Raw genomic sequence first — 6,818 nt, forward strand, 5'->3', positions numbered from 1 at the left:
GGTTAGGGTTCGAGTTTCCAAGTTCTAGGGTTAGGGTTAGGGTTCGAGTTTCCAAGTTCTAGGGTTAGGGTTAGGGTTCGAGTTTCCAAGTTCTAGGGTTAGGGTTCGAGTTTCCAGGTTCTAGGGTTAGGGTTCGAGTTTCCAAGTTCTAGGGTTAGGGTTCGAGTTTCCAAGTTCTAGGGTTAGGGTTCGAGTTTCCAAGTTCTAGGGTTAGGGTTCATTCCCCTAGGTTTTAGGGTTCATTCCCCTAGGTTTTAGGGTTCATTCCCCTAGGTTCTAGGGTTCATTCCCCTAGGTTTTAGGGTTCATTCCCCTAGGTTCTAGGGTTCATTCCCCTAGGTTCTAGGGTTCATTCCCCTAGGTTCTAGGGTTCATTCCCCTAGGTTCTAGGGTTCATTCCCCTAGGTTCTAGGGTTCATTCCCCTAGGTTCTAGGGTTCATTCCCCTAGGTTCTAGGGTTCATTCCCCTAGGTTCTAGGGTTCATTCCCCTAGGTTCTAGGGTTCATTCCCCTAGGTTTTAGGGTTCATTCCCCTAGGTTCTAGGGTTCATTCCCCTAGGTTCTAGGGTTCATTCCCCTAGGTTCTAGGGTTCATTCCCCTAGGTTCTAGGGTTCATTCCCCTAGGTTCTAGGGTTGAGTTTGTCTATACAGGTGAGTTTTCTATGTGTGTTGGGGTGGGGGGTGGGGGGACTTAGTCATATTTGGGTGGGTGGGACTTAGTTTTTTTTTGGGTGGGACTTAGTGTTTTGGTTTGGGTGGGTGGGACTTAGTGTGTGTGGGACTTAGTGTTTTTGGGTGGGACTTAGGGTCTGGGTGGTTTGGACTTAGTCATATAGGTGTTACTTAGTGTAGGTGGGACTTAGTGTTTTTGGGTGGGTGGGACTTAGTGTTTTGGTTTGGGTGGGTGGGACTTAGTGTTTGGGTGGGACTTAGTGTGGGTGGGACTTAGTGTTTTTGGGTGGGACTTATGGTCTGGGTGGTTTGGACTTAGTCATATAGGTGTGGTTTGGGTGGGTGGGACTTAGTGTTTGGGTGGGACTTAGTCATATTTGTGTGGGTGGGACTTAGTGTTTTTTGGGTTAGGGTTAGGGTTAGGGTTAGGGTTAGGGTTAGGTTAGGGTTAGGGTTAGGGTTAGGTTAGGTTAGGTTAGGGTTAGGGTTAGGGTTAGGTTAATAGGGCAAAATACGAAAGTGCGCCCCCCCCCCCTAGGGGGCGCACTTCCGGTCTGTAGGTCCTAGAGGTCCCAAATTTGGTGGGTATACTATTTGGGGGGCCCCCGATCGATTGCACATGGTTTGGGAGCTCTAGCGCCACCAGGCGCCGAGATATGGAAGTGCACACCCATTTCTGGTGGTCCTAGAGGTCTGAAATTCGGTACATATACTATTTGGGGGGCCCCCGATCGATTGCACATGGTTTGGGAGCTCTAGCGCCACCAGGCGCCGAGATATAGGCCTGCACACTAGGGTTGAGTTTCCAGGTTCTAGGGTTAGGGTTAGGGTTCGAGTTTCCAAGTTCTAGGGTTAGGGTTAGGGTTCGAGTTTCCAAGTTCTAGGGTTAGGGTTAGGGTTCGAGTTTCCAAGTTCTAGGGTTAGGGTTCGAGTTTCCAGGTTCTAGGGTTAGGGTTCGAGTTTCCAAGTTCTAGGGTTAGGGTTCGAGTTTCCAAGTTCTAGGGTTAGGGTTCGAGTTTCCAAGTTCTAGGGTTAGGGTTCATTCCCCTAGGTTTTAGGGTTCATTCCCCTAGGTTTTAGGGTTCATTCCCCTAGGTTCTAGGGTTCATTCCCCTAGGTTTTAGGGTTCATTCCCCTAGGTTCTAGGGTTCATTCCCCTAGGTTCTAGGGTTCATTCCCCTAGGTTCTAGGGTTCATTCCCCTAGGTTCTAGGGTTCATTCCCCTAGGTTCTAGGGTTCATTCCCCTAGGTTCTAGGGTTCATTCCCCTAGGTTCTAGGGTTCATTCCCCTAGGTTCTAGGGTTCATTCCCCTAGGTTCTAGGGTTCATTCCCCTAGGTTTTAGGGTTCATTCCCCTAGGTTCTAGGGTTCATTCCCCTAGGTTCTAGGGTTCATTCCCCTAGGTTCTAGGGTTCATTCCCCTAGGTTCTAGGGTTCATTCCCCTAGGTTCTAGGGTTGAGTTTGTCTATACAGGTGAGTTTTCTATGTGTGTTGGGGTGGGGGGTGGGGGGACTTAGTCATATTTGGGTGGGTGGGACTTAGTTTTTTTTTGGGTGGGACTTAGTGTTTTGGTTTGGGTGGGTGGGACTTAGTGTGTGTGGGACTTAGTGTTTTTGGGTGGGACTTAGGGTCTGGGTGGTTTGGACTTAGTCATATAGGTGTTACTTAGTGTAGGTGGGACTTAGTGTTTTTGGGTGGGTGGGACTTAGTGTTTTGGTTTGGGTGGGTGGGACTTAGTGTTTGGGTGGGACTTAGTGTGGGTGGGACTTAGTGTTTTTGGGTGGGACTTATGGTCTGGGTGGTTTGGACTTAGTCATATAGGTGTGGTTTGGGTGGGTGGGACTTAGTGTTTGGGTGGGACTTAGTCATATTTGTGTGGGTGGGACTTAGTGTTTTTTGGGTTAGGGTTAGGGTTAGGGTTAGGGTTAGGGTTAGGTTAGGGTTAGGGTTAGGGTTAGGTTAGGTTAGGTTAGGGTTAGGGTTAGGGTTAGGTTAATAGGGCAAAATACGAAAGTGCGCCCCCCCCCCCTAGGGGGCGCACTTCCGGTCTGTAGGTCCTAGAGGTCCCAAATTTGGTGGGTATACTATTTGGGGGGCCCCCGATCGATTGCACATGGTTTGGGAGCTCTAGCGCCACCAGGCGCCGAGATATGGAAGTGCACACCCATTTCTGGTGGTCCTAGAGGTCTGAAATTCGGTACATATACTATTTGGGGGGCCCCCGATCGATTGCACATGGTTTGGGAGCTCTAGCGCCACCAGGCGCCGAGATATAGGCCTGCACACTAGGGTTGAGTTTCCAGGTTCTAGGGTTAGGGTTAGGGTTCGAGTTTCCAAGTTCTAGGGTTAGGGTTAGGGTTCGAGTTTCCAAGTTCTAGGGTTAGGGTTAGGGTTCGAGTTTCCAAGTTCTAGGGTTAGGGTTCGAGTTTCCAGGTTCTAGGGTTAGGGTTCGAGTTTCCAAGTTCTAGGGTTAGGGTTCGAGTTTCCAAGTTCTAGGGTTAGGGTTCGAGTTTCCAAGTTCTAGGGTTAGGGTTCATTCCCCTAGGTTTTAGGGTTCATTCCCCTAGGTTTTAGGGTTCATTCCCCTAGGTTCTAGGGTTCATTCCCCTAGGTTTTAGGGTTCATTCCCCTAGGTTCTAGGGTTCATTCCCCTAGGTTCTAGGGTTCATTCCCCTAGGTTCTAGGGTTCATTCCCCTAGGTTCTAGGGTTCATTCCCCTAGGTTCTAGGGTTCATTCCCCTAGGTTCTAGGGTTCATTCCCCTAGGTTCTAGGGTTCATTCCCCTAGGTTCTAGGGTTCATTCCCCTAGGTTCTAGGGTTCATTCCCCTAGGTTTTAGGGTTCATTCCCCTAGGTTCTAGGGTTCATTCCCCTAGGTTCTAGGGTTCATTCCCCTAGGTTCTAGGGTTCATTCCCCTAGGTTCTAGGGTTCATTCCCCTAGGTTCTAGGGTTGAGTTTGTCTATACAGGTGAGTTTTCTATGTGTGTTGGGGTGGGGGGTGGGGGGACTTAGTCATATTTGGGTGGGTGGGACTTAGTTTTTTTTTGGGTGGGACTTAGTGTTTTGGTTTGGGTGGGTGGGACTTAGTGTGTGTGGGACTTAGTGTTTTTGGGTGGGACTTAGGGTCTGGGTGGTTTGGACTTAGTCATATAGGTGTTACTTAGTGTAGGTGGGACTTAGTGTTTTTGGGTGGGTGGGACTTAGTGTTTTGGTTTGGGTGGGTGGGACTTAGTGTTTGGGTGGGACTTAGTGTGGGTGGGACTTAGTGTTTTTGGGTGGGACTTATGGTCTGGGTGGTTTGGACTTAGTCATATAGGTGTGGTTTGGGTGGGTGGGACTTAGTGTTTGGGTGGGACTTAGTCATATTTGTGTGGGTGGGACTTAGTGTTTTTTGGGTTAGGGTTAGGGTTAGGGTTAGGGTTAGGGTTAGGTTAGGGTTAGGGTTAGGGTTAGGTTAGGTTAGGTTAGGGTTAGGGTTAGGGTTAGGTTAATAGGGCAAAATACGAAAGTGCGCCCCCCCCCTAGGGGGCGCACTTCCGGTCTGTAGGTCCTAGAGGTCCCAAATTTGGTGGGTATACTATTTGGGGGGCCCCCGATCGATTGCACATGGTTTGGGAGCTCTAGCGCCACCAGGCGCCGAGATATGGAAGTGCACACCCATTTCTGGTGGTCCTAGAGGTCTGAAATTCGGTACATATACTATTTGGGGGGCCCCCGATCGATTGCACATGGTTTGGGAGCTCTAGCGCCACCAGGCGCCGAGATATAGGCCTGCACACTAGGGTTGAGTTTCCAGGTTCTAGGGTTAGGGTTAGGGTTCGAGTTTCCAAGTTCTAGGGTTAGGGTTAGGGTTCGAGTTTCCAAGTTCTAGGGTTAGGGTTAGGGTTCGAGTTTCCAAGTTCTAGGGTTAGGGTTCGAGTTTCCAGGTTCTAGGGTTAGGGTTCGAGTTTCCAAGTTCTAGGGTTAGGGTTCGAGTTTCCAAGTTCTAGGGTTAGGGTTCGAGTTTCCAAGTTCTAGGGTTAGGGTTCATTCCCCTAGGTTTTAGGGTTCATTCCCCTAGGTTTTAGGGTTCATTCCCCTAGGTTCTAGGGTTCATTCCCCTAGGTTTTAGGGTTCATTCCCCTAGGTTCTAGGGTTCATTCCCCTAGGTTCTAGGGTTCATTCCCCTAGGTTCTAGGGTTCATTCCCCTAGGTTCTAGGGTTCATTCCCCTAGGTTCTAGGGTTCATTTCCCCTAGGTTCTAGGGTTCATTCCCCTAGGTTCTAGGGTTCATTCCCCTAGGTTCTAGGGTTCATTCCCCTAGGTTCTAGGGTTCATTCCCCTAGGTTTTAGGGTTCATTCCCCTAGGTTCTAGGGTTCATTCCCCTAGGTTCTAGGGTTCATTCCCCTAGGTTCTAGGGTTCATTCCCCTAGGTTCTAGGGTTCATTCCCCTAGGTTCTAGGGTTGAGTTTGTCTATACAGGTGAGTTTTCTATGTGTGTTGGGGTGGGGGGTGGGGGGACTTAGTCATATTTGGGTGGGTGGGACTTAGTTTTTTTTTGGGTGGGACTTAGTGTTTTGGTTTGGGTGGGTGGGACTTAGTGTGTGTGGGACTTAGTGTTTTTGGGTGGGACTTAGGGTCTGGGTGGTTTGGACTTAGTCATATAGGTGTTACTTAGTGTAGGTGGGACTTAGTGTTTTTGGGTGGGTGGGACTTAGTGTTTTGGTTTGGGTGGGTGGGACTTAGTGTTTGGGTGGGACTTAGTGTGGGTGGGACTTAGTGTTTTTGGGTGGGACTTATGGTCTGGGTGGTTTGGACTTAGTCATATAGGTGTGGTTTGGGTGGGTGGGACTTAGTGTTTGGGTGGGACTTAGTCATATTTGTGTGGGTGGGACTTAGTGTTTTTTTGGGTTAGGGTTAGGGTTAGGGTTAGGGTTAGGGTTAGGTTAGGGTTAGGGTTAGGGTTAGGTTAGGTTAGGTTAGGGTTAGGGTTAGGGTTAGGTTAATAGGGCAAAATACGAAAGTGCGCCCCCCCCCCCCTAGGGGGCGCACTTCCGGTCTGTAGGTCCTAGAGGTCCCAAATTTGGTGGGTATACTATTTGGGGGGCCCCCGATCGATTGCACATGGTTTGGGAGCTCTAGCGCCACCAGGCGCCGAGATATGGAAGTGCACACCCATTTCTGGTGGTCCTAGAGGTCTGAAATTCGGTACATATACTATTTGGGGGGCCCCCGATCGATTGCACATGGTTTGGGAGCTCTAGCGCCACCAGGCGCCGAGATATAGGCCTGCACACTAGGGTTGAGTTTCCAGGTTCTAGGGTTAGGGTTAGGGTTCGAGTTTCCAAGTTCTAGGGTTAGGGTTAGGGTTCGAGTTTCCAAGTTCTAGGGTTAGGGTTAGGGTTCGAGTTTCCAAGTTCTAGGGTTAGGGTTCGAGTTTCCAGGTTCTAGGGTTAGGGTTCGAGTTTCCAAGTTCTAGGGTTAGGGTTCGAGTTTCCAAGTTCTAGGGTTAGGGTTCGAGTTTCCAAGTTCTAGGGTTAGGGTTCATTCCCCTAGGGTTAGGGTTAGGGTTAGGGTTAGGGTTAGGTTAGGTTAGGTTAGGGTTAGGGTTAGGGTTAGGGTTAGGGTTAGGGTTAGGGTTAGGTTAGGGTTAGGTTAGGGTTAGGTTAGGTTAGGGTTAGTTAGGGTTAGGGTTAGGGTTAGGGTTAGGGTTAGGGTTAGGGTTAGGGTTAGGGTTAGGGTTAGGGTAGGGTTAGGGTTAGGTTAGGGTTAGGGTTAGGTTAGGTTAGGTTAGGGTTAGGTTAGGGTTAGGGTTAGGTTAGGGGTTAGGGTTAGGTTAGGTTAGGTTAGGGTTAGGGTTAGGGTTAGGGTTAGGTTAGGGTTAGGGTTAGGGTTAGGGTTAGGTTAGGGTTAGGGTTAGGGTTAGGGTTAGGGTTAGGGTTAGGGTTAGGTTAGGGTTAGGGTTAGGGTTAGGGTTAGGGGTTAGGGTTAGGGTTAGGGTTAGGGTTAGGGTTAGGGTTAGGGTTAGATTAGGGTTAGGGTTAGGGTTAGGGTTAGGGTTAGGGTTAGGGTTAGGGTTAGGGTTAGGGTTAGGGTTAGGGTTAGGGGTTAGGGTTAGGGTTAGGGTAGGGTTAGGGTTAGGGGTTAGGGTTAGGGTTAGGGTT

Source organism: Garra rufa, chromosome 11 (genome assembly GCF_049309525.1).
Source record: "Garra rufa chromosome 11, GarRuf1.0, whole genome shotgun sequence".
Taxonomy (NCBI): domain Eukaryota; kingdom Metazoa; phylum Chordata; class Actinopteri; order Cypriniformes; family Cyprinidae; genus Garra; species Garra rufa.